The sequence below is a fragment of the Felis catus genome, chromosome D1 (genome assembly GCF_018350175.1).
Source record: "Felis catus isolate Fca126 chromosome D1, F.catus_Fca126_mat1.0, whole genome shotgun sequence".
Classification (NCBI taxonomy): Eukaryota; Metazoa; Chordata; class Mammalia; order Carnivora; family Felidae; genus Felis; species Felis catus.
This window is the reverse complement of record NC_058377.1, coordinates 71,639,267-71,667,248: the sequence shown is the minus strand read 5'-3', so window position 1 is coordinate 71,667,248 and position 27,982 is coordinate 71,639,267. Positions and strand designations below refer to the sequence as shown.

General features: G+C 43.2%; 1 long non-coding RNA gene across 1 annotated transcript; it reads right to left on the bottom strand.

The window, feature by feature from the left end:
• Positions 1–521: 521 nt before the first annotated feature.
• Positions 522–4,467, bottom strand: LOC123380280. Its single transcript, XR_006585806.1, has 2 exons — positions 2,768–4,467; positions 522–2,019 (listed from the first exon to the last, which is right to left on the bottom strand). It is a non-coding gene; the product is annotated as an uncharacterized LOC123380280 (long non-coding RNA).
• Positions 4,468–27,982: the final 23,515 nt, after the last annotated feature.

Genomic DNA, 27,982 nt, shown 5'->3' with positions numbered 1-27,982 from the left:
GGGCTCGCTTGGACTTTCTCCCTTTCCTACTCCTCCTCTTTCAAAGGAGAAGAGTGAATGTTTTTCACGATCTCCACCGGATGGGCATGAGATCTGCATGCAGTCCCCGCACCCACCACCCAGCCCCGGGGTACCCCAGGGTACCTCGGATGTTTTGCGAGCCTCGCACCAGCATTTAGGACTTTGAAATGAAAATGTTGGATGACTTTATTCTGCGCCCTGGCAATCTCAGCCCTTCCGACAGTTTCAACAGCTTCTAGTCATAACCCTGTGATTTGAGAACAATGAATCTTAATATAATTGAGTTAACTGTATCATTTTTAATGTAAGACAATCTTGATTACAGCCAAAGGGCACCATTAATACGCTGAAGGAATGGCCGAGATTTTAGCATGTGAATGTTGTACAGAAAATAGAACTAATTAGCACTAATTTAATTCGAAGATTAAAGAAAATTCTGCCTTTAATTTTTAATTTAAGACAAACCATTTTACTCCGAACAAAGAAAGAATAATAAGTACATTTTTTTTTCCATCTGACAGGCAATTTTTACTTTTGCATTATTACACTAATATGGGACTGTGGGAATCCTGACCCCATTAGAGATCAAATAATCAGCATTTAATTATTGACAGCAAATTAATATTTAATAAAGACACAAGGGTTCCGGTGTATGAAAGAAAGGCACCAAGGTTCTGCTGACCCAGAAACGTCCAGAAGGTCCCTTAGCCAGAACGCGATCTCCTTGCCGAGGATACAAGTCTGGGTCCCCAAAGGGTCATGGCGGTTTATTTCCGTCCGAGCTACCAAGACGGAGAGCAGGAAGCCCAGAGTCTGAGCAATTGCCCCTTCCAGTTCCTTCTCCACCCCCCACCAGCTCTTCCTTAATCAAGCACTTAAGCTAAATAATACATCGAATGTCATAACCAAAAGGAGGACAGTCATAATAAAAAAATAATAAAAGAAGTGGCCAATCCCCCTTTTGATTCCGCAAAATAATACTGACTTGTCTTTGCTGTGGGACTGCTTGTCAGGGATAATTTCTAACCAAAGAAGACATAATGGATTTACAATGAAACGCTGAGGCTTCCCCCCGGCCTCACGAAGATTCTGAAAATAAGCACTATTACATTAGCAGGCCGAGCAAAGCCAAGAAAAAGCTGTTAGCTGATTTCCCGAGAAAGCCAGAGCTGTGTGCAGAGAATGGCCTGTGGGTGACCCAGCGTGGGCTCTGCACTCCCTTCGGAGCTCAGCCGCAAAACTCAGACCAGGCCTTCTCCGGACCTGTTGAACTGATGGCAACTGCCCTGGAGTGAGATGTGCTTGAACCAGGACAGGGGGCTGAGTGTTCATCGTGGGCTTCCTGGCGCCAGACCTCAGAGCCCCAAACTCCTTTTCAGGTAGCCACCTTCAGAGCTCCCCATCTAAACACACCAGACAGATCCAGCCTGACTACTCGGACAGGCCAGGCTGCCCGTACTGACCCAGGCAAGCTTTCACTGGGCCATTCCGTCTCGGCCTCTGGCTCTACTCCTCAGGACACCTCTCCTGAGCGGTGGACACCAGCACCCTCAGGTACCTCCATTCGGGTGAGCCCTGGGCCCCTCACATTGACCATGGTCCATACTGAGCTCCGAAATACTGACGTGTTCCTCCTGTGGACAGAAAATAGAAGCATTGTACTCTCTTGCCCCCCACCATTGCAACACTTTACCCTCCTCTGTGAGAATCACTCGGAGAGGACAATCCAAAGTCTTCATAGTGCCTCCCTGCCATTTGTGGAGTGTAGAGTATGGGAGGTTGCCCGGAAATGCAGTTTCTTCCAAGATGTTACTGAGCGCTCATTTCAAGCCTTCTGCACGGAGTTTGGGTGGCCTTAAACAGGTAGCGTCTCTGTAAAGGGAGTCAGTGTAGTGTTGTCCAGGGTGCAGAGCAGCTGAGTACGCATCTCCCCACACCGCGTACTAGCCGGGTGGCTTGGCCAAGTCATTCAACCTCTCTACACCTCACTTGTTTCACCTACAAAATGGGGATATGCATAGGTAGACTAAATGAGTGGATCCATGGAAAGTGAAGACACAGAGCAAGTAGCAAAGTTTACATTTGTGGGATGCAGAGGAACCTCAGAATACAATCTGTGAACCAAAGCCAAAAGAAAAGAAGGTCTGACGCTGCTTGGCATACATATATACATTCTACTCCTTTGGGGCCAGTGTCTCTGTAAACCATGTTTCATTTAGGGAATTGTTTTCCCTCATTAGTGGGGATCCAGACACTTCCGCCTTCGGACTCGCATCGCCTCCCACGGCCGTGATTGGGTGGTGGGATGGGTCAGGGAGGAAGCAAACCTGTACGTGGAGCTCTCTGACCGCCATTTGCCTCTATAGGGTTTCCAACACACCCAGGGAATTAATCTGCCATGATAGTAAGGCCAGAGGACCTTCAGCAAGTTAAGGAGCTTACTAAGCCTCAATTGCTTAATCTCTAAAAGTGGGATAACAGTACATACTTAGGGCTTTTAGGAGGTGCTGAACTGGACCTGGTAGACAGAGGGGACAGCACACCCCCTTGAGTAGGTACTGAATCTCAGGAGCCTGAAAATTGATAAGCTCACACTTGCCAAACTTTAGATACTTCTCATCTTATTCCTACCAAGTCCTCATTGATAAGCTATCCAAAGAAAGTGAACCACAGGCAAATACTCCAATGACATACTTTCTGCCAGGCCTGTGCCCTTTCTGTAGAAACTAAGGAAGGAATCACCTACCTGGGAATCACGCAGCAGGTGAGGTAAAGGAGTCTGTGGATTGTCCGTGCTTGAATTAGGAGAACAAAAGCTGGATGCCTGACAGTAATTTGTTTGCATCTCATGGTGTTGACTTTATAATGTCTGAATAAAGCAAGCATGGGATTTAGAATGAGAAAGCAATTGAAACTGAAATCCCGAGGTACTTTGATGGATCCAGAAGCGGAGAGTGGCCTGCAGGAGAGGGACTGTCTATGACAGGCAGCTGCAGATAAGATCCCACAACTTAGGAGAGTCTCCTGGATCAAGACTCAATTCAACAATGCAGGACAAATTCTTAGCCCATCGATGCTTGATAGCTACTGACACCATTGGTGTTGACCAAGATCTTCCTACCATTTCTGCATTGGATTGACACAGAGCTGGAAGAATCCATAGCTGGGACCTAAGGCAACTTCATCATACTGAGGAGATGGAGGTCCAGAGCCTATCTGCTGGCTTGAGGTTGCATAGTGAGAGTGAGACAAAGACAAGGCACAAATCTACATTGCTTCAGCCAGTCTGGAATGTTCACTGGGACAGCCAGTCTGGAATGTTCACTTCTCCAGACTGGGAGCTGTGGCAGTCAACTGATGAGGGAAACTGAGGCAGCACCAACTTGGATGCTGGATTGTGATCTGCTTCAACTGGGGCTGGAGTCCATACTCTCTAAGGACACCCCCAAGTCTGAAGCTCTGTCTCTGTAGAGCTCCCATGGACCCAATAGCAAAGACCAAGGACAAAATGGAGAATGCATCTGGAGAAGAATTCCCAAATGGTCATTTCTAAGGGACAGACTCTGCTGGGACAGTCAGTGCTGCTGGTGACCCAGTCCATGGAACCCCCAACCATGTAAGTCTTTTCCCACAAAACCCAGCTCCATAGCCGAGAGAGGCCTCACACTGTCCCAAGACCGGCTGTCCAGTTTCATTCTTGCATAAATTTATGGTTGTATCTGCGAAAGCCCAGGCCTGATGGGGGCATGTATTGAACTCTACAGATAAATTACCAGCTTTGGCCCAAATGCTGCTAAGGGATCTGTAGGGCTCTCTAAAGAAGGACTAATATAACTCAGGCTTCATTTGCTTCTTGCTCTAACCCAGGGGCTAGCGGCCTGTGGCTTACTCCTTTCCCACTGTCAACACCCTATTGTCCTGGGGCTGCGTACCCTCAGATCTATTCCTTGCCTTTTGTGTGGGGGGAGTGGGGGGCTGGGGGTGTGCTCCGGTCTTGTATCACATGGGTCCCGACCCTGCAAGCTATCTCTCCAGGCTCCCTTATCATCTAGTTTCCAGATGAATTCAGCCAGTGGGAGGCACCACAGGGAGACCAGAGGGCAGAAGGAAGGAGGGGTCCAGTGTTTCTCTGCCTCAGGTGGCTTCTCTTGGAGTAGCTGCATTTCCTCTTTGGCTCCAGATTATACTGGATAGGCCTGTCTTGGTTCCACATTTCACTAGGAGACCCAAAATGCTGCCTCTTCCCTCTGTCCCTCCAGGCCTAGAACAGTAGTGCCTTCCTAATTTCCTAATCTCTGGACACTACACTGTCTTCTGTTTGGTTTCTCAGCTCCTCCAAAACTTCCTGCATTAAAACCCATCTACCATGGGGTACCTGGGTGGCTTCAGTAGGTTAAGCATCTGACGTCAGCTCAGGTCATGATCTCGCAGTCTATGAGTTCAAGACCCGTGTTGGGCTCTGTGTTGACAGCTCAGAGCCTGGAGCCTGCTTTGGATTCTGTGTCTCCCTCTCTCTCTACCCCTCCCCTGCTCATGCTCTGTCTCTCTCTGTCTCAAAAATAAAAATTAAAAAATAAAAAAAGAGTTAGGCTATAGAATCCAAATACAGTAAAACCTTGGACTGCAAGTAACTTGTTCTGCGAGTGTTCCGCAAAACAAGCACACATTTCCAATAAATTTCAACTTGATAAACTAGCAATGTCTTGCCATATGAGTGGTACATAAGGCCAAACATCACATGATCACAACTGAGCCAATGGTTCTTGAAATTCACTTTGATATACAAGTGCTTTGGATTATAACCACGTTTCCGGAACAAATTATGCTCACAAACCCAAATTTTACTATATTTAAGAATGAGAAAAGGAGCGCCTGGTGGCTCAGTTGGTTAAGCGACTAACTGAGGCTCAGGTCATGATCTCGTGGTTTGTGACTTCGAGCCCCGCGTTGGGCTGTGTGCTGACAACTCAGAGCCTGGAGCCTGCTTCGGATTCTGTGTCTCCCCCTCTCTCTACCCCTCCCCGGCTCACGCTCTGTGTTTCTCCATATCTCAATAATAAATAAACGTTAAAAATTAAAGAAAAAAGAATGGGAAAACTAAGGCCAAGAAAGATCAAGGAGCCTGGCAAACGCTGTGTTGCCTGAGAATAATGATTTAGACCTTGAACTCCCAAGCAAGCCGGTATCGTTTCTCCTTCCTACCCCAGAATTCTGAAGGTGTTCTCGCTTTTCTTTGTTTCTATTGTTATTGTAACTGGAAGTCCAAACTGCTATGCAAGGACTATCTTACTCTGACCCCGTTTTATAAAATGAATAAAAGCTCAGCTGTTCTGATAGCTCTGGTTGGATCAAGGATGGACCCTTTAAACTTTACCGTCTCATCTCCCCACCAGCACCACCACAATGGTTTCTATAACCACTTTGGAGCCACTTGCTTCTGTCCACTAAACTGACACCTATCCGGCTTCCTCATAGCGAATCTCTCGGCCCATGCTCTACTCAGCTGCCCAGTTAACGTCCCTGAGTGTCACCTCTAATCGCATTGCTCCCTGCTCAAAGAAGGCTTCCCTTTGCCTCCAGATTGAAAACAAATTCCTCTTACTGGCATCGATGGCCCAGAACAGGCTAGTCTTATCATGGTGTACACGTTTGTGCTCCGCTGGAAGAAGAACCACTGCATTCCATACATTCCCATATTTTCTGACCTAATATTCTTCCATGTGATGGGTCCTCCTCCTGGAACCCTTTTCTGCACACTCCCATGGGCACCTGTCAGACCACCACCCATCCTTCAAGAGTCGTTGTGATTCACTTTCTCCACGAAGCAAGCACCCCAGCTGGGTGTTCTCCTATGTTTCAGGTCTTAGCTTACTTTTCATGCTATTCTGACTCCTATTACAGTTATTTGTGGCATTTCATATTCTTGCCTGAGAGCTGAGAATCAGGCCTGTGTTTCCCACCGCACCTGGCATGCCTTGCATATTTAAGGAATTCAGTAAGGATTTGTTGAATTGAACAGAGTTGACCGTATTTAGTGTAATTTAGTGGCAGGTCAGGAAAGCGCTCTCTCCCCAATTGTAAACTAGGCAAAGTTTGACATTCCTCCATCCCATCCACGTGTTCTTTCCCTCCCCGATGTTTCTCTCTCTTAGAGACCCTTTGTCCCCTTAGTTGGCCATTGACCGATTCCTGAAAATAAAACAGAAGTTTAGGGATAACTAAAAGCTTGAAACCGGGAAGAGCCTTCCTCCAGCCTCCCAACGGAGGTGCCATCGGAGGCTCCCAGCCCCTAACAAAGAGAGGCTGATTCCTCACCCTTACATGTAGAGAGCTGAGCTAATGACACCTGTCATGTCTCCTCCCAATGGTGGGCACCCTCACTCTTGTAAGTGAGGATAGCGGTCCTGGGTGCTGGCCTCAGGCATCCCAAGTCAGGGGTCAGTCATGTTCCTTCCACCCTCAAGTTTGCTGACCCACTCATAAAGTATGGGCCATACTTTATGATTCATAAAGTCATAAAGTATGACTCTTCCTGCTGTCGTTTTATAATCTTCATATCCTTGAAGAAAATGCCCCCTCCCTATTACCTTCACTCTCTCTTAGCCCCATTCCCAGAGGGACTAGTTTGCTTAGTCAGGGACTTTTTGTATTTGCTTTAGCAAGAGGACACTTAAAGAAAGCACAACTAGGCTTCATGAAGGCCAGAAATTCATTTGGCAGATTTTTGTGTCTCAATTTCTTTTTCTCTCCACATGGCTTCTCATCCCGGCTTGAGGCTGCTTCTCATATAACATAGCTTCCTCTCATATGCCAATTCCCACCCTCCCATCCCAGTGATAGAGAATGATGCCTTGGTGCCTTGCCACCTGACCTGACCCTACATGACCTTTTAGCTTCAGACCCCACCTCTGATTTGTGTCTTTCTCATAGTACAAAGTCTCAAAATAGAGAATCCCATTGGCTTGACCCAGCTCCTGAATCAGTTACCGCTGGGCCAGTCATCTGTCCTCAAGGTCCTGTGGTCCAAGCGGGGATGTCTAGACTCATCCCTTTGGTGGGAGCTCTGTCTGAACTATAGTTTTAGAGATGAGGGTATGGGTACACAGTCTGAGATACTTGTAGGGATCTCTGATGAGACTACTAGGCTTATGAAAAACAGACTTGAAGGTGAAAGAAGAAAGGGAAAAAGGGAAGAAGGGAGAAAGGAGGAAGAGGATGAAGAAGTGAGGGGAGGAGGGATGGAAAGAGGAAGGGGAGGAAGGGGGAAGAGGACGAAAGGGGAAGGGAGGAGGGAGGGGAGGAAGGGGTTTGGGAGAAGGGGGAGAGGAGAAGAGGGAAGGGAGAAGGGGGAGGAGAGGAAGGGGGAAGGGAAGGAAAAAGGAGAGGGGAGGAAGTGGAGAGAGGAGAAAGGGGAGAGTGGAGGAAGGAAGGAGGAAAGGAAGGGGGAGGGGAGGAAGGAAGAAAATAAGACTACAATGTGTTGAACCTCCAGTATGTACTAAGCACAAGTCAGTCTCCTATTTTAGCCTCATGGTAACTCGTCCAGGTAACTATCGTCAGTTCCTCTTTCCATATTAAAGGACTTGGACTCAGGAAAGTGAACTGAGTCGTCCTACAGTTAGTGGAAGAAAGACAGCTTGACCTGGGGGAACATCTGACTTTAGGAGCTCGGGCTTCGTCATAGTTTCATCAGAGGTTGAGGTTCTGTGTGATAAATTTAAAGAAATAACATCAAAAACCGCTTTCCTTAAAACAATCAAAACAAAAGAGTGATTATTGAAGAATGTTAATTTATGTCTCACATGGCACTGGTTACTTCTTTCTGCCTGATGGTTTCATTATTAGTTGCTCAGTGAGTTTCATTAGAGACCTATTGTACCGCTGTTGGCAAAACAACACTGGCATCTCATGTTCAATAATTAAAAGCAGGAAAAACAAACATTCTCTTTGGAGCCCTGGATTTATAAATAGCAGTGGTATGTGATTCCTTTAATCAATAACTAGGCTATCTAGCCTGGTTTGGACAATGCAGATGTTGGGCGTTCTTGTGTCTTAATTCTCCTTGTCTGCTCTAAACATGCAAAATCCAACTGGGCAGAGACTGGGCTTATTGGGTAACCATGTTATCTTGAACTCTGCCTTTTGGCCACATGGCTGTTAAAAGATAATTTTCTAAAAAGGCAAAGTCATGACTTTCATATATACGTGAATATAAAATGTGTGATGAACATGTGTGAAGGAAAGAATTGGAAAAGATGCCACAATCTTTTCAAAGGAGAAATCAAAGAACCATAAATTGACAGAGTGAAGGAATGTTGAAATAAATTTACAAATTGCTGTTAAATTGGTTTGTTTTGTTTTCTTTTCTTTTTGAGGGTGTGAAGGGGGAGAGTTAATTAAACCTCCGCTGGACAGAATTCATTTGCATTTCTATTGACAAGAATGATTTCGCATTGCTACCACTGATCCGCAAGTTACATTGTAAAATAGCTCAAGGACAGTGGGAGGCTAAAATCAGATAAACCCACAGCAAGTATCCTCAAAACAATGCATAACTTTCTGTTGGTTACATCCAGTATCTTTCTTGCTTGTTTCAAATTTCCTCCCGGATACAATGGAAAACAGGTGTGTTAGGGTCAAATCTGGGTTGAAATTAACTCTACTGCTCAATTTCTACAGGTGACCTTTGACTGATTAAAGCTCCCTGAACCTCAGTTTCCTCATCATAAAACAGAGGTAAAATGACCACATTATAGGCTTCATATGAGGATCAAGTTAATAACCAACAGCTTAACGTAGTATCAGACACAAAGTAGTGTCCAGAGTGTTCCTTCCCATAGCCTTTGTCCTTTCCCCAGCAGCCCAGAGACCCCAGAAATCAATCTCCACTTGATGGCTGAGTTAATAAAGTGGACACTAGACACCCCAGGGTCCCCATCTCTCTCTGACCCTTGGCAAAATGACACAGAACCATCATAACACAATAAGCGTGCTCCTCAGCCCAGAGCTGAGCTGAAATTTCAAAGGGAAGACACAATCAGATGCTACCAGCGGCTTCCATCCTTGGAAAGCAAGAAAAGAAAGAGGCGTAAGGGGGACCCACATTCCTCCTCGAGGCCCTCCAAGTCCCCAGAGCCAAAACACAAGGGGTTCAGACTTGGGGAGGAGAAATACACAAGAGGATGGGAGTCCATTCGATGTATTAACCTGTCAATTCTGGCAGTGCTTATTGTAAATAGTCATGCGTGCCATTTCATTCAACAAATGCACTGATCATGCACTAGAGGACCAAAGTATCGGGACGCTGGGGGAGGTGGTAAGCAGGCAGACAAGGGATGGAACTCTAATTCTGTCTTGGATCAGCTCTGTGATCTTGGGTGAGTTCAGTCACCTCCTGAGCCTCAACATCCCTCCTGGGAAAAGAGATTAATAGCAACTTACTTAAAGTGTTTGCAGGATTCATGAGATAATATTTTCGAGGGGCTTGGCAAGTAGAAGAGCAATGAATGATAGCTAAAATAAATGAAGGTAGAGAGGGAAAATGTGTTCCACACTGGTCTGTGTTAACCCACATTTAGGAGTATTTACCAACAAAGCCGGAGACAGGACTTTAAAATCTGAGGTAAGGAGAAATCTCCACCGTTATAGTTTGTCACCTGTACACAGCCGGTGAGTTGCTTCTGTGACTACGATAGGACTTCTCAGTCATTCAGAGGTGCTATGACCACAGATGTACCGCTGCATCCGCTCTAGTCCAGCCTCGGTGTCCCAAAGGTGCACACGGGAGTTGTGGGTTGCACCTTTCTTCTCCCACAATCACCTTAACAGGTGGCTAGAAGGTCTTGGTCCCAACCAGAAAACAGGCATAGTAAGAAGCAGTTCTAGTGCCTTGTGTCCCTCTGTGGCTCTGAAGCCACCGCTACCCTCTGCAAATCTTAGTTTTGTTCTCATTTTCCTAGACCACGGACATTGAAAGCCATCTGACAACCTATCGGCTGGTTTGGGTTTCTTGAGCTCTGCTCTCAGCAGGGAGGGAGTTGTGAGGGAGGGGGCAGAACCTCCTCCTGGACCCACCTGTCACTTGCCTATGAATTCCTTGTCCCTGCTCCTGGTACTTCATTTGTGTCCTTTAGCCTTCCACCTAAGGGCTGTACCCCCTGCCCTGCTACCTCCAATTACTGATGAGCGAGTCTGTGTAACAAACCCTCCCAGAGGTCAGTGACACTGACCTTCTAGGTAACTTTGCCTGTCTGTCCCCTGTACCACCCGGAGTCTGTCTTCTCTTAGAGCAGACACCAAGAATAGACTCCGTGTGTGTGTCTAGGGCAGTACATAAGCCACTCCCTTAGATGCCCATTCTTCGACAAGCTGCCAGTGTCCCGTAGCCTCACTATGGTCCAAGAAACTTGAATGCCAAGGTGAAGTGTTTATCCCTAATTCTGTGATTCTCAGGGAGATGGTAAAGGTTGACCACCTCGGGACTGGCACTATCTGAATAGGACGTTGGGTGTGTCCGTGAAGGGGAACTTCGCTGGTTCCAAGCCAAAGGAAAAAAGAAATGTAAGTATTCAAAAAGGGAATGAGAAGGCCCTGCATGGACTTATTTGTTTATTCTGGAAAGAAACAACTGAAACTGAAACAAAGGGTGTTCTTCACAGTGAGAAAAGGGAAATACTTTCAGAGATAGGTGGATAAGTATGACTTTTTTTTTTTCCTTGTACATGTGAGAAAACTTGCCCAGAAATCCAATGATGAAACAATAGATCCTTTTCCTGAGCCAAAGAGCCAGGGAGAACAATAGCCAATAGATTCCAGAATGGAAACGTTCCATGGCTGAGCCCTGGAAACACTGGTTCAAAGGCCAGACAACTCACTCCATCCCTCTCTGAGCCCTAGGGCTGTTCTTGGTCTCCCTTTGCTGTCCGGCCCCGTGGGTGTCTGTGGCTCAGTGATAAGTTAAGCAAAGCTAATGTCATATCAGGCATGATGGAGAGTGTATATCCCTTCTTGAGACTCTTTATCACTCAGAGTGAGTGTTTTATAGCCCTGCATAGAGGTTGCCATAAAACACTATTTTAAGGAGCTTGAAACCATATTTCATCCATTAACGTCCTCTTGCCCCACGAGGCAAAACAAACTAGCAGGTGGCTCAGGATTAACATCTTTATTACAGATGACCTCACTATTGTGTTCTCTATAAAGAAAAAATATTACAAAGCATTAACACACTTTAACTATTAAATTAATACAGATTTATGGCTCATATCCGGATCTAAATTTCTTGGCTTGCAGGGTCATTATTTTTCTGTGATTTTTTTTTGACAATATTGCTAATGGGGACCAGAGCAAAATTGATATGAACTGTAATGGTGGATGCATGAATTCAGGGAGGCAGCAGGTTATGTCTCTCCATAAATCACTCCGATGGTAGTTTTGCACTAGAACTTACACAAGTATTTTCAATATTTGAGCAATAGCCACAGAAGGATATTTAGCCAAGAGGATGCAAGTATTAAGATTCCAGTATTTACTTTGTTCTGACAAATGGCAAAACACGAAAGCTGTACTTTAATTACTTGGAGAGGCTTTGGCACATTACTCCCCCTCCCCACCCCCACTCTCTCATGTTTAAAGTAGCCATTATTTATTTTATCTCCATGCCTCGCTATTGAATGGTGTTTGTTTTCATATGTGCTATGGATTGAAGTTGCCTTTATCCCTTCACCTGTCTGGGCTTCTGAATGATGGTATACATTGGTCACCAGTCAAATAGGAAGCAAAGTATCAATCACATTGTGAATGGCCAGCAAGCACCCAAGAACCCAAAGTTTGGTAAAAATGGATTGTTGAACAGGGTTTAGGACTGAGGCTGAACAGTCTTCCTCCTTCCTTCCAAATGTAAAGCTTGGGGACTTCTCAGCCATTCACGCCTTAAAGTAAAAGACAAAAATCACCCATCTGCCAGCCTACTGATTGTGCCACGTGGGCGAGGAGGGGGCAGGAAGCTCAAGAGAGGACCAGAGGTTAGGAGGGCATTTGAGTGAACTCTGACCTTGAACACAGAGGCCTTTGCCCTGGGGTAGCATGGCCCTCAAATGTAAGGCTCTCTACCCTGGGCTTAGCAAATTCTCTGGGGGAGATGTGGGTGTGCAAGGTACACAAGGCTAACCGTGGTCCTGCCGGCATCCTGGGGGAGGGGAGAAAAGGGTCCTTGAAAGCGAGCCTGTGCCCCCCAGAGAGCTTGGGGAAGAAAACCTTGGAAAACCATGGAGTCTCATTTCCAAGGATTTGCAGTCAACTTACCACCATGTAGTCCAAGTTTCATGTATCATTTAGGGCGAGATAACATCTTAACATGTGGGCTCTAAAATATATATAAACCATGGCTTGGCTCAAGAAACTTCCTCCCTACAAAATCCTTGAAAGAAATCTATGCGTGTGAAACAGCGGCAAAGCATTTTAACTCGAGAGCAAATCTGCTCTCTGGTAAGAGCAATAGCCACGGCCCCAAATTCTTGTGCGGAACGCTAGCCAACGAGGTTGTCCAGGAAGGAGGACTACTTGGGTCCACCTCCGACCCCGCTGGCCTCAAGAGAAATGCATAGACCCAAGCATGGCACAAGGTGAGTAGAGAGTGCATGCGTCCTATAGAGGTGAGGTTGAGGGGAGGGCTCCCTCCAGGTCTCTCTCTAAGTTGTGGAGGCCCCTTTGAAAATTTCCGCTCCTGGAACAACAAAGCGCATTTCAAAAACAGCGCGTGAGACCGAGACAGAGTTTGTTTAGCCAAGAACTGCCTTCTAGAAAGGAAACAAACTGTGAGATTTTGCCAACGTCCGCCACTGGCAATAGCTGCCATCAAAGGAGTCAGAACGTCAGCTTCAGTAGTTTGGGAGCATGGAGTTCTCCTTCCTGCCCTGTCGAGATCGAGAATCCCTCTACTTCTCCTTCCCGTCCCCATCATGAGGGGTCTGAGACCAGTCAGAAGAGAGAGTTTCAGAAGACACTCCAGCCATCCAAAGAAAACTCAGTCTCCGCAAAAGAGGTAAACACCTCCATGTCCCTGATAGGTCCTGATAGCTCTGGCCCTTGGTATCAGACCAATGGAAAAAGAAACGCAAAAAACATCTTCAGAGAGACGATACAGTATGTGAGAAACGTCTGGCACTGGTATTTCTCAACCTCTCCCAAGAATGTAATCCCAAGGAACATAAGAGGTAGTTCTCTTCCTTTCTCCTTCTAATTCATCAGTATCTGTTGGGCAGGTATGTGCACACGCAGCACGTGAGCATATACCTACTGCGTTCTGTGTTCCGAGCATGCATACATAATCACATGCCAATTGTGTGCTTACATGTATATCCCAGGAATAGTCAGGCCTCTGTAACCTACATGTGCATCAGTGATTCATGTGTGCGTCCGTGCAGGTATTCTGTGTATACTTTGCACACAATTTTTTGTGTGTGCACACCCGGGTGTGGTGTGTGTGTGACCTGGAAGGCATGTCATGTGCGTGTACGAGTGCACATGTGAGTTCTGTGTGTTTGTGTGTCTGGATTCCTAAGCCCTACCACGCACCAGGCTGTTTGCAGCCAATGTTGAGCCGCTAATGATTTTAATGAGAGTGCCTTCTGGATTCATATTTTTTTCATAAAATACATCACACTAAAACCAAATCAATGAGAAACATTAATTAGGGCCTTTGTAGATGCCTTCTGTGGTGGTGTTTTTCTTTTGAGAAGCACCAGACGAAGAATGCTGGGCTTTATTTAAGCTAAGTTGTTTGACATTTAGATGAGAGAAAAAAGGAGAAGAAACTAGCCAGCCCAGGAACCGTTTTTGACAGCTCTTTGTCATGCAAGGGAGAAAAAAGGCACTGGCTGTGAGAGTCTACTTTGAAGCCCTGGAAATTTGTAATGAAAAATTTAAGATACAAGAGAGGCAGAAAGATGAGCTATTCACGGGGCTCTGCATATATTAACACTTGTAATGCAAACTAAAGGTTTGCTATGTGTTTTTATAATTTGGCCGCTAATAAATATCTTCCAGAAGTGCTTTGATTTTCTAAGCTTGGGTATGGAGTTCGAATCCATTAAAAAGTAAAAGAAACAATTGGCATTGGACTCTGGTCCCTGATGAGGGGACCACGCACATCAATTATTACAGAGACCACTGACTGATTTCAAAGGGTGCTGGACACCCTTGCGTGCTCGCGGGAAGCCATGCATCTGTGGACATCTCCACTGCAGCCATCCTCCATGCCCACTTCTAGGTCAACCGGTCCCAAGCACGTGATTGCTCCTCTTCCTTGACCACCTGGTCATGATTACTGACAATTCTCCCCACAGGGACAGGCAGAAGCTAGGGATCCACTGAGGAAGTTACCAAAAGAGCAGAGTTTCTGTAACATCAAGGCAACTTTTGCGAATTTGGGATACTGAGGCAAACCAATTCCATCCATTCTTTACATCTCTGTGGGTCTAAATTACGCTCCTCCTGCCCAGCCCCTTCCCTTAGTGAGCCTTCTGCCATGGTCAGTCCAAGGTGTCTTTTCTTCCTCTTTTCTTTTTAGATCTTTCAATGCCATATGCACCTTTTTTTCTTCCTTCTGGAACTTCTACTCCCTTGTTAACAAAAACCCAAAGTCTTCACACACATCAAAATTCTCTCCTCTTTGCCTTATGGAATAGACATGCTACCTTAGCAGAAGGAGTGTGGACTTGGCAGTGAGGTGGACCCATGTCTCAACCTCAAATGGAAATCTGAGGGAGGTAGAGCACAAAGCCGAGGAGCAGGCTAGCAAATTCCAGGCTGAGCTCTAAACTTTGGCACCCATGCCAATGGGGCTTTGAGTAGCACTGACATTTAGCGACCGCGGGTTTCATCTCTCAGGTCTAATACTCAATTCCCTGGACTTCTGCTCCATCTATACTGACTTTGGTCTCTTTTAGAAAAATTTTCACCCAGGATACTCTGTGTCACTGAACCTTACCAATCAATCCCAAAAGGAACCTCTGTGGGTTTCTTCTGGCCCCTCAAACAGAAACAATATGGCAGAGCGGGGTTTCTCAACCTTTCTTCTATTGCCATTTTGGGCCAAATAAGTCTTTATTCTTGGGGGAAAGAGCTGTCCTGTGCACTGTAGGATGTTCAGCAGCGTCCCTAACACTGAGTGAATTGCAGGCCTATTTGGCTCTTCCCACGAGACCCAATGTGAAGATCCAGGCTCCAGGCAATATCCCTCTTAACCATAACCATCATCTGGAAGGCCTGAGAAAAATTACCAAAAGGCATGAACTAGAAACAGTGGCGTCAGGGACCTGGGAGCAAAGAGATAATGCTGGCAATTTAAGGAGAGTTTCACAAAAGAACTATATATAAAGGAGTGAGCAGAGTTTAAGGGAAGGAAATAGTACAGCAGTCTAGGGTTACGAACAGTTGGGAGTCACTGTCACCTAAGCCGGAAGGGGATGGGAAGAAAGTGATTAAGCAAAAGGCTGTATGAGAAAGCTCTTCTGTGAGGAGCTGTGGGAAACAGCCAACCCACAGTGATCCAGAAGGGGAGGAGCAGAGAAGCAATTCCTGACCCCCTAGCCTCCCAACCTCTTTCATTCCTCCGGAAGCAAGGGAGCCACAGAGGCGATTCTGAATGGATCAGACACCCAGGGAACAGAGTAGAGTAGGGCAGAGTGCAGGGGGGAGGGGTAGAGAGTGAGGGATCCAGGGCAACAGAAAATATCGAGTACAGGTGAAAAGAAGAGGTAAAAGGTGTCCCACAGATGATTTCTGGGCTGCTGCTATGGCCAGGGCACAGTCAGGGAAATTTGGAGAACAATTAGAGGCAGAAGCTGGACACACAAAGGGCTAAAGAACCAGCCAAAAGTGAGTGGTGAAAAGTGACCAGGTCGAATTCAGAATGCCTGGTAACAGCAGGGGTGGCTCTGTGTTAGCTGCAAAGCTCACTTCTGCAGGGGCAGGGTTGTTAGAAGGAGGCTAGAATGGAAGAGGACGTTTCCAACCCAAACTCTTGGGCTGTTGGCTCAGAGTTTCTTGGTCATATTTTGTAACGATGTGGCCAAAATGGGATTTTCTTTAGATTATACCCCTCTGGAGGGTAGAAATCTTGTTCAGTTTGTCTGTGTGTATTCTCCAGTGCCTGACAGTGCCTGGCAAACAACAACAACAACAACAACAACACAATTGTCTGTTGAGGTTTTGAATGAGAACCTGAAGGTAGAGGCTCTGGGACTCCATCATCTTCCCCATACAGTCCGCCATGTATAAGAAGAGTTCAAAGCCCATAGTTAGAGAAAAAGGCCACCCAGCCGCCCTTCCAAAAGTGGACATTATAATCTTGGTTGACTCCAGCTGGTAGGAGGGTAGACAGAGCTGTACTTCTCTAAAATAGCAGCACCTTGTTCTTTAGATGCATGCCCACCTCTGTGGCACCAGGACATCCAACTTCCCGAGAATGACAAGCTTCCCTTGGCCCCAACTCCTGCAACAAGACTGGTCACCGACCGCGCCAGCTGCTTGGGGCATGAGCCACTTGTCCAAATACCACTCTTTCAGGAATCCCCTCTCCAGGACTTCTTTCCCTGGGCAGGAAAAGGCACAAATGGCCTCTACAACGTCTTTGGGTGTGCCTGGAATCCCAAATGAAAGACATTTATTGTGCTTCTGCCCTGAGCTTGGTATGATGTGGGTCATTGAGAGACCTCAGAAATAATGTGTTGCCTTAAAGGATTATAGTCCAGCAGGAAAGATTTTTTTTTAATGTTTAAATTGATTCCCAGCAGAAAGGAACCAGTGGGGGGAAGTTCAGAAGAGAGACATGGGATAGGTATGAGTCATAATGAGGTGTCAGAGACGGACGTGGGCAGGTGTGGGTTTGGGTGGAGAAAGGGTATATAAGCCACACCTCGCCGATGAGCAGACTCTCATCGGCTGAGATGGCCACATCTTTTGAGTCATACACTGTGTGTAAGACCTTCCCACCCCCTTCCTGGCATCGTTTTCCTATTTGTGATCGCTGGAAAGATTTTCAGAAGGAGAAGATGTTCTGGCAATGTTGGTTAAATAGCTGTCTCTGGTTTTCCATTTGAAACTGACTTCTTAATTAAGACACCATTGCCTGGACATAAATGCATTTATGTATATTAATTTTTGCTCCACTTAACAGAGTGGTCACTTAATTAGATGTCTTCAGTTGTTTTATTGAAAAAAAAATAATAATCCATCCCTCTCCCCCAAGGCATCCCTCCTTCCCACTTAGCTCCTCTGTTGTGCTGTGAATTTAAACATAATATTTGTTGCTTTCCGTTCAGTTCATTTGTAACTCCGCTGCCACTGCATTTGTAGAAACTGATATTAAAAAGTAATATCCGAGACTAAAGTCGCTAGACTGTTTAGTAGATTTTTAAATTGAAACCAAAATTATACAGATTTTTCATTCTGATAATTCCACCAATTCACTAATTCTTTAATCTTTACAGGTCATTGAACAGTTCCACATTAATGAGATGTAGTTAAGAACAAATTTTACACTTTTTCCTTTTTTTTTTCTTGAAAAATGTTTCCTATCATTTGTAAATTAGAAAGAACTTGTTCCATTTATGGTCCATTTATTTAAAATAATCGAATGCATGGGATCTGGCTGAACACTGTGTGTAATGATGCTTTTAAACAAATTACCATTTATTTATAAGCAAGAAATAGACTTTTAAAAAGCACCAGACTTGGTTACATTATTGATGGTGTTCTCCAAGCCCAATCGCTCTGGTGTGTGTGTGTGTGTGTGTGTGTGTGTGTGTGTGTGTTTGTCCACACACACACACACACACACACACACACGATTATCCAGCAAGAAGGTTGAAGATTTGGGAGTAAAACAAAACAAAAATGGCACTAGACAAGCAGCTTGTTTTTCCTTTTCAAAAAGTTGCAAATGTTGGTGAAATCCGCCCGTGATGAACCATCCATCTCATCACAAAGCAGTTAAAGCTAAAACCAGAATCATCGCTAACCCAACCCATTCAGTGTGCTAAGGGTATGGAACAAACAGAAAAAGCCCTCCATCCCAGCTGACAGAAGCATGTGTGAATATGCAAAGCCCATCACTTCTACCAGTGGCTTGGGAGTTCCTACTTACAGAATAATGACGTTTTCGTAAAAGTGCCATAGAGTTCACCGCTTGGATTCAAGTGCTGTAAATTACCATTATTCCTTGGCACACACTAGTGCAGAGAGGAAAGTGGTTATTTATCCTGTTAAGTGATAGTGAAAAATCTGGGGGTGTAGAGAATCAGGGGAGATGACAGACCACACTAAGAATTAATGCGGAGAGGATTTCTGGCTTCCTCAGCTTTGGCCCTATCCCTTCATAAGACTGTTTCTGTTCCCTTTCTCTTATTCCTTTCTTTCTATACTGACCAACTGAAGAATAAATAAATAAGTAGCACCTAGGATTTCCAATATTCCTTCCCAGCCATACTCCCTCAACTTCCAACAAGTGTGTAATCCCCAGAGTTCACTTGCCAACTACAGAAAAATCAACTGAAATAGCCCTTTTTACCAATTTGTTTTTAAGAAGCCATGAAAAAAAAAAAGGTAACCAAAGGAAAGGTGCTTAAAGACAAGATGAATGCATATAAAGATAATTCTTGTATTGCCAGCATGAAGAATAGTTTCATGTGTAATGGAAACTCAACAAATATTTGTTGAATAAATGAATGGATGAATGAATGAATGAGTTTGTGTTGGTTTTCAGAAAAGACAGAGGTAGATCTAAACGCTAAAGGCTAGGTACTTCAACCACTAGCAAAACAATAATTGCTAAATCAGTGGTTTTGCAAGCTTAGAAAATAAGCAATAATGACCAGGTCCCATAAGGACAAATCTTCCCAAATAAGTCTGATGAGAATGTATTTCAGTGAGTTGTCAGGCCAGTTGTACCTCATTTTCAGTTAAGTGTTTGACAAAGTGTACATGATATGCCCGCAATCAGGGGAAGGTGGGAATTTGCCGAATAACTGGTTGAACATATGTATTGAAAGTGATAAATAATACCTAGATAAAAATCTCTAGTGGAATGTTGTAGGCCCATTGGCTATTCATTGTGCCAACCACTGAAGATATTAGGAAAGAGTATTTGTGACTGGGACCACTGTAAGAAATTCTGGCATTTATGGCCATCCTTAGTAATAGGGGTCTGCCCTTGGCCCTAATCTATTTAATATTTCACCCAGAATCTTATATCAGATGGAGACAGAATATCCACCCAAACCTGCAGATGATAAAAAGTGGGTAGTTTGATAACTGAATGAAATATATGCAAGTATCAACTTGACAAGGATAAATATGTTTTCAACAGGTTCAAAAAGTCAACTTCTCATAGATAGATATAGAGACCATCTAGCTAAAGAGCAGCCATTGTGGGAACAAACATAAGCTTAAGCTGTTTTAACTAGTTACAAGCTTGATATGCAAAAGCTCTATGATGTGATTGCCAAATAATCCAAGGTTGTTGGTGTTTGTATCAACAGAGACTACCACTGTGGTCAAACCACAGTTTGAAGACAAAGAGAACGGATGTGATAGAGCATGGAGAAGACAAGCCTTTGGCAGGATATGGCTGCTGTTTTTAAGTATCTGAAGGGTTGTCTTTTGAAAAAGAAAAAAACCATATTTTTTGCTGTCCCATAGGAGAAATGTTCCCAGTGGAAATGTCGAGAAATGGAATAGGATGCTTTGCGAGGCATCATGAGCCTCTCCCTTGTTTGGAGCCTGATGTCCTTTGCTAGAGCTATTGAGAAGATGACCTAGCAGAGAGGTTGTACTTCGTTGCCAATATTCCTAAAATTCCGAGATTACTTGATTCTCTGACCATTTCAAGATGCTCAAGAGAGACTAGTGCCATATACACTTGGAAGTTGTATGTTTCTGTATCGTTAAAATAAATAATTAACTTGGAAGCAAGTTATCAATTTTAATTTTTTCAACTTCGTAGATTAATATTTAATAATAAAAGTAAAGGTGCACCTGGGTGGCTCAGTCGGTTAAGCGTCCGACTTCGGCTCATGCCATGATCTCACGGCTTGTGGGTTCAAGCCCCGCATTGGGCTCTGTGCTGAGAGCTCAGAGCCTGGAGCCTGCTTCCGATTCTGTGTCTCCCTCTCTCTCTGCACTTTCCCCACTTGCACTCTTTTCTCTTTCTCAAAAACTAAATAAACACTAAACAGAATAAAAATAAAATAAACATCCAAATACCACATCCATCATTTTATAGAAAATCATTTGAAACACCAAAATCTAAGATAAAGAAACTCTCAGAAAAATAATAATTTTTTACATCGATTAGGCTTTGCATCCTCACTTTGACAGCACATATACTAAAATTAGATCAATACAGAGAAGATTACGATGGCCATTACCATGGCCAAGGATAACACGCGAATTCATGAATAAGCTTTGCATTATGAAGACCACTCTATTTTCCCTACCTTTTAAATTTTGCCACAAAGGTGTAAAAATTCTTTTGGAGCCAACACCAGCATTTGAAAACCAATGCTACGGACAACATCGGTCAGGACACTATGGCCATTCAATGGTGTCACTCATGAAGCTAGGACAAAAATGGTAGCTCATCCAGAAAGGATAACTGGTTTTCACAGTGGCTCCCCTCTGCTATGACCACCAGAGGCTATATAAAAACACTTTCCTTAGATATTTTGGTCCTCATCAAAGCAAATAAGCAGCTTCAGATCTTGTTAGACATGCAGATCAAGATATGGTGTAAGCTGGGAAAAAAATTATATCCAATGGGGCCCTGTCTTTTGTCTCAAAAATAACTGCCAGTTGTCCCAACATTTAACCCTACATTATTTATTGAGAAATACAATTGTCACCCTGTGGTCTGAAAAGTTATCTTTATCATATCAAGTTATTCTGTATATTCAGGTATGTGTCTGGGATTCTGCTTGATCGATCCATTTATTACTGCATAAGAATCAAACAGTTGAAATTATTATGACATTATTCTGCTTATTAATGCCTGTGTCTTTGTCCATTCAGACTGCTAAAACAGAATACCATAGACTGGGTAAAAGTTATTTTTCACTGTTCTGGAAGCTGGAAAGTCCGAAAGCAAGGTGCCAATGGATGAGAGCTGCTTCCGGGTTTATAGGCAGCCATCTTTTTGCTATGTCTTTGCGTGGCAGAAGGGGCAAGGGAGCCCTCTGGGATCTCTTTCATAAGGGCACTGGTCTCATTCATGAGGGTTCTGCCCTCCTGATCTAATCACCTCCCAGATGTCCCACCTCCTAAAATACATCACTTTGGGGATTAGGTTTCAGCATATGAATTTGGAGGAGATACATTCAGTCTGTAGCAGGATGGAAGGAAAGTTCACCACTGTTGTTCATATTTTTCAACGTTTTTTTTTTTTTTAATTTATTTTTGGGACAGAGAGAGACAGGGCATGAACGGGCGAGGGGCAGAGAGAGAGGGAGACACAGAATCGGAAACAGGCTCCAGGCTCCGAGCCATCAGCCCAGAGCCTGACGCGGGGCTCGAACTCACGGACCGCGAGATCGTGACCTGGCTGAAGTCGGACGCTTAACCGACTGGGCCACCCAGGCGCCCCTATATTTTTCAAAAGTTTCCTAGTATATATTCTTCCGGATGTATTGTAAAATAGCTTAATAATGTTTCAAAGGGAAAACTTTCTTTACATATTTATTTGAACGATTTAAATTTGCATATTAAATTAGAAACAGTTGGCACCATTCCCTACTAAATATTTCCATCCAGAAACCTGTATATTGCTTTGGTCGTATAGTGGTGAGCATAGCTGCCTTCCAGAAACCTGTATATTGTTTTATTTCCATTTATTCAAGGCTTCTTTTATGCTCCTCGGTAAAGTTTTATTTACTTAAATAAATGTTTATTTAAAACTTTTATTCAGATATAAGGCTTGCACAATTATTCTTGTTAATATTATTCTTAGTCCTTTAAAGTTTTTCTTGCTCTTACAAATGGTATCACTTCCCTCTACATTTTTTTCTGGTACAAAAGAAATCTACTCTTAAATATTTTTTATAAGTAACCTTCTGTTGAGCCTTTGTATTAAAGTGGTGCTTTTAGTTGATTCACTTGGATTTTCAAAAAAAAAAATCTTTATGTCTATTCTCTGCTGATATTTATACCTTTTTCTTTCTTTTCTTATTCATCAGCTAGAACTATCTAAACAATGAGAGGAATTACAGTGGGCATTATTTTAACGTCCCTTATTTATTGGGATTATTGCACTGTTTCTCCATCAAAGGGACATGAGCACTGGGGGCTGGATCGCAAACCCTTGGTGTCAGGAAAGCAGAAGCAGAGTTCTCACATTCCTCTCTCCATGGGATTTTGATAGGCTGCTCTAGAAATGCCATCAGGCCCAATTTAGAGTCCTTGCCCATTGATCCACCCATCAGTCCAATTTGTTGTATCCTTCGGGCGTATCTGAGTAGAAAAACGTTGAGACCGAGAGACCTGTGTTTTCGTCTTTCGCTGTTTGCTGTTTGTTCCTCATTTAGGGTAAACATTCTGTTCCCCTAGAGTGTGACATATACGTGCTGTTCTAACAGGAGTTGTTTCTGTTTGTTATTTCTAGTATGAAATAGAGGTGGGCTTTCATGAAATGTGTTCTGGAAATCTGACGTGACTATATAATTCATTTCCAAACGCTTAAAGAGTAGGTTCCTATAGTAAGCGGGTGGTAATCCCTCCCCTCCACTGTTGCTCCTAACATGCCAACAGTTCGTTCAGAAATTTTGCAGCTCCGCTCGTCTTTATTCCCTGAATGTTCCGTATTCTCTGTTTCAGCGAAGCGGATGTGTATGCTCTCAGTGGGCTAATTTCTGTGCCCTGACTTTGTTCACTTACCTTGATTTACTTTCCTTTTCATTTCCATGTGCCCAAACCCGAGTCATATGCCGCTTCTTCCGCGAAAGCCTCCCAGATAAACTTCAATTACATGTGATTCTTTCCCCTTCTACACTTAAACTTGTTTTTGCACTTTCCTAGTGACACATATTTCTAGCGGTCATAATAGTGAGTTTTGCTTATTGCTTCTCCCAGACAATGAACTTCTTGAAGGATCTATGTCTCTGAAGAGTCTTTATATTCTTCTGTGTTTTAGAATGGAGCTGAGTAAGTACAACATGAACTTAGAAAGCAGGCTGCCTGGCTTCTGTCCCATCACTGCCTCCTTCTAGCTATGTGACTTTGGGTCAGCTACTTAACTTTTCTCCCCCTTAGTTTCTTCTAGAATGTGGAATAGCATTAACTTTACGGAACCTTGTGAGGATAATGAGGTAATATATGTAAAGCTTTTGGAATAATTCCTAGCACAAATTTAGTCCCCAGCATCTTTTATTTATTATAACCTATTAGAAATCGCTTCGGGAGGGCAGGTGTCCCCCTCTGTTTTGTCACTTGATGATTCTTAGCATCCAGTACAGTCCTTAGCATATAGTGGGAATTCAATAAATACTGAGTTCATTAAGGTTAAATGACTAAAAATGTATGGGTGGGAAAATCATCCTCTGCAAGTCTGAATTCTAACACTGCTTTCACTTCCTTTTTATTTCACCCATAGAAAGTGGATTCGACACGTCACAGGACCCACAAAGTTCCACCCTGTAATTTCTCTTTCCCCGGAAGCTAGACGCTAGCTCTAAGATAAACATGCAGCCAGGACAGTAGAAAAAGGCTTTAGGGAATCTCTGATACTCTACCGAGCAAAGCTGGGCCCTGTCCTTCAGCTGAGAAATAGAGCATTCCTGTGCCAGTCAGTATCTCTGTGGCTACAACAAATAAACCCCTTCTTTTCTAAGTGTCATTTGGTTCAAGTTATTCTTCTGCTTTCTCTAAATGTATAAAGAATAAAAGTTGTAAGGCAAAGAGGGAAAGAAGTAAGCCAAGTTCTAAAAACAGAAAACAATCCCATAGTAGCAAGGCAGTTGTTAGGGCAAGAAGTCTTTGAACAGAGACTTTTTTACTAACCTGTTGCCAACTATATACCATGAGCTGCTTCAGGGGATGGCACATAGATTTATCCAAAAAAAATTCTTAATTCTGTTCTATTTTCTTCTCTTGCTTCTGCATCTCCCTATCAATATTAAAAAGAGTACTCTCTGACATCAGACCACCCTGAAAATGAATCACATATAATCTTAGATCTGGAAAACTAACAAGTGTTTGCTAATTGTTAATGTCTTTCTCCCTTTTACCACTGTCACTTTCACTGTCATTAGGAGAGACATACGCTTGTGTTTCAGAAATTTCCTCTTTATTAGTGTCAATGTTATGTTCAAAAAATTAAAGATTATTCTAATTCACAATACTAGATTTCAGTTCTAGCTCTGGAGAATAAAATATAGCACTTAGCAAACATTTTTGGCTATAATGTTTGGGCTAATAAAGGAAGTGGTTTGTATTGATTATTGATTATTTTGCTCTTAGATGATACGCGTGAAAAATTTTCAAAGGCTCCTCATTTTTTTAAGTGGAGTAAATTGGTAAAGATCAATCTTCCTTTTGAGTCAATGCAGAATATTTTGAAACAAACCAATATTAAAACCCAGTATACAACATTCTGTGGGATGCAGCTAAAGCAATGCTTGGAAGAAAATACACGGCAGTAATGGCTTAAATTAAAAATAAGAATGGTCTCAAACCAATAATCTAGGATTCTACCTTATAAACCTAGAAAAAAGAAGAGCAAATGAAACACAAAGTAAGCACAAGGAAGAAAATAATCAATATAAAAGTAGAAATAATGAACTAAAACAGAGGGAAGAAGAGAGACAATAAAATTAAGAGCTGACTCTTTTAAAATTCAATTAAATTGAGGGGCGCCTGGGTGGTGCAGTTAGTTAAGTGTCCGACTTCAGCCAGGTCATGATCTCGCAGTCCATGAGTTCGAGCCCCACATCAGGCTCTGGGCTGATGGCTCAGAGCCTGGAGCCTGTTTCCGATTCTGTGTCTCCCTCTCTCTCTGCCCCTCCCCCGTTCATGCTCTGTCCCAAAAATAAATAAACGTTGAAAAAAAATTCAATTAAATTGATAAGTCTTGGGGTTCCTGGTAGGGTCAGTCGGTTAAGCATCCAACCCTGGGTTTCAGCTGAGATCATGATCTCACAGTTTGTGAATTTGAGTCCCGCATTGGGCTCTGAGCTGAGAGCCGTGGAGCCTGCTTGGGATTCTCTGTTTCCTTCTCTCTCTTTGCCCTTCCCCTGCTCACTCTATCTCTCTTTGAAAATAAATAAATAAACATTTAAATAAGGAAGTAAATAAATAAAAATAAATAGATAAATCTCTAGCCAGGCAATCCAGAAATAAAAAGAGGAGACAAAATAGAGTTTGTGTAGAATTGGCATTATTTCTTCCTTAAATATTTGATAGAATCATCAGTAAATTTAATAGATACAGAGTTATTCATATTATTTAGTTTTTTGAATGAGCTTTTGTTGTTTGTATCTTTCAAGGAATCTTTCTCTTTATCTAAGACATAGAAATTGCTCTTCAAGTATTATAAGAGTCACTACAGAGTATGATTTATGCTAATAAATTCTGACAAAGAAATTGCAAGAAAAAGGCACAGAATCTACGTACTTCATGAACATAGACACAAAATTCTTTAAAAAAGTATTAGGAACCACTCCATTTCAACATTGTACTGGAAGTTCTAGTTAATGCAATAATAGAAGAAAAGCAAATTAAATATATATATATATATAGAGAGAGAGAGAGAGAGAGAGAGAGAGAAAGAGAGAGGCTATATATATCTATATATATATATAGAGAGAGAGAGAGGCAAGGAAAAATAAAACTGTGTTTACAGGTGACATGATCATCTATGTAGAATAGCTAAAAGAACTGACCAAAAAACCCTCCTGGAACTAATAAGCAATTAAATCAAGGTTATAAGAAACAGCAAAATAAGTCAATTAGAGAAAGACAGATATGATATGATCTCACTCATATATGGAATTTGAGAAACACAACAGATGAACATAGGGTAAGAGAATGAAAAATGAGATAAAAACAGAGAGGGAGAAAGCCCATAAGAGACTCTTAAATACAGAGAACAAACTAAGGGATGCTGGAGGGGAAGCAGGTGGGCAGATGGGTTAAATGGATAGTAGGCATTAAGGAGGGCACTTGTTAGGATGAGAACACTAGGTGTCATATGTAACAGATGAATCACTGGGTTCTACTCCTGAAGCCAAGACTACACTGTATGTTAACTAACTTAAATTTAAATTTTATGTAAATACACACACACACACACACACACACACACACACATACATATACAGAAGTCAATCATTTTTCTACCAGCAATATACAAGTGGAATTTGAAATTATCACTTACATCGGCACTCCTAAAATGAAAACTTGTGTATAAACCTAACAACATGTGTACAAGATTTATATGAGAAAAACTACAAAACTCTAATAAAAGAAATCAAAGACCTAAATAAATGGAGAGATATTCCATGTTCACGGAGGAAAGGACTCAATATTTTTAAGATGTCAATTCTTCCCAATTTGATCCATAGATTTAATGCAATCTTAATAAAAATTCCAGAATGTTTTTTCATGGATATCAACAAACTGATTCTAAATTTATGTAGAGAGGTAAAAAGACCCAGAATAGCCAGCCAACTGTCAAAGGAGAAGAATGAAGTTAGAGGGTTGATACTACTGATTTTAAGACTTACTATAAAACTATAGTAATCAAGACAATGTAGTATCCATGAAAGAATAAACAAATAGATCAATAGAATAGAATGGGGAGCCCAGAAATAGACCTGCAGATATATAGATACATAGTCAAAGGATCTTTGATAAAAAAGCAGAAGCAAGACAAGGGAGCAAAGATAGTCTTTTCAACAATTGGTACTAGAACGAGGTATCTCCATAAAAAAAGAAAAGAAAAGAAAAGAAAAGAAAAGAAAAGAAAAGAAAAAGAATCTAGACACAGACCTTACATCATTCACAAAAATTAACTCAGGGGAGAGGAGAGAAGATGGCAGAGCAGCATAGAGACCCTCAGCTTGTCTCATCCCTGAAACACAGCTAGATCAGCACCAAACCATTTTGCACCCTTAGGAAATTGATCTAGGATTAACAAAACAACCTGTATAACTTGAGCCACAGAACTCAGCATGTACTCAGTGTGGAGAGGTGAACTGGGGTAGAGAAAAGCCATGGAGGGTAGGGAGCTGTTTTTGTGGAGAGAGGACAGAGAAAGGGGAGGAATGTGTGGCTCATAGGAAGAGTTCAGAAAAAACACTCCCCCAAAAGTAGCTGGAGGGAAAGAGTGAAAACACTCACAGGGGGACTGAATAAGAAATCTGTTCCCCAAAACCATTGATAGGAAGAAAAGATAGGGTTTCAACACCACCAGGATTCCATAAACAGTGGAGCGCAGAGTCTGAAGTGCTGAAGTTCAGTGCCTGGCAATGCCCTTGTGAGGAAGTCGGGCAAATCCCCAGAAGCAGGCCGCAGAGTCTGAGGTGTTTATGTCCACACAGGCAGAAGCAGTTCCCTTGCCTGGAGAGCATTTGGTAGAGGCCATATGGCTTCCCCACAAGCAAAGCTCCCAGAGGACCCTGGAGAGCAGCCATGTTTGCTGGTGTTGGGACAGAGACACCAGAGAATGGTGAAACCAGCGCCAGCTGTGTGTTGTGATTTGCCACAATCTCTGAATCTCTGCCACTGTACGATCACAAGAACGTTTTCTGGGGCAAGCCAACACCCAACCATTGCTCAGTGAGATCCTCCCCTAGGGAGTTGGCATGGGTCCAAGGTGGCAGGGGTCTCTGAAGTGTGGGGTTGTGAAACACAACCCCATCTGAGATAAAACTCTAGAGGGAGGTGCTTCCTGGCAGGTGGACAGCTTGGACAT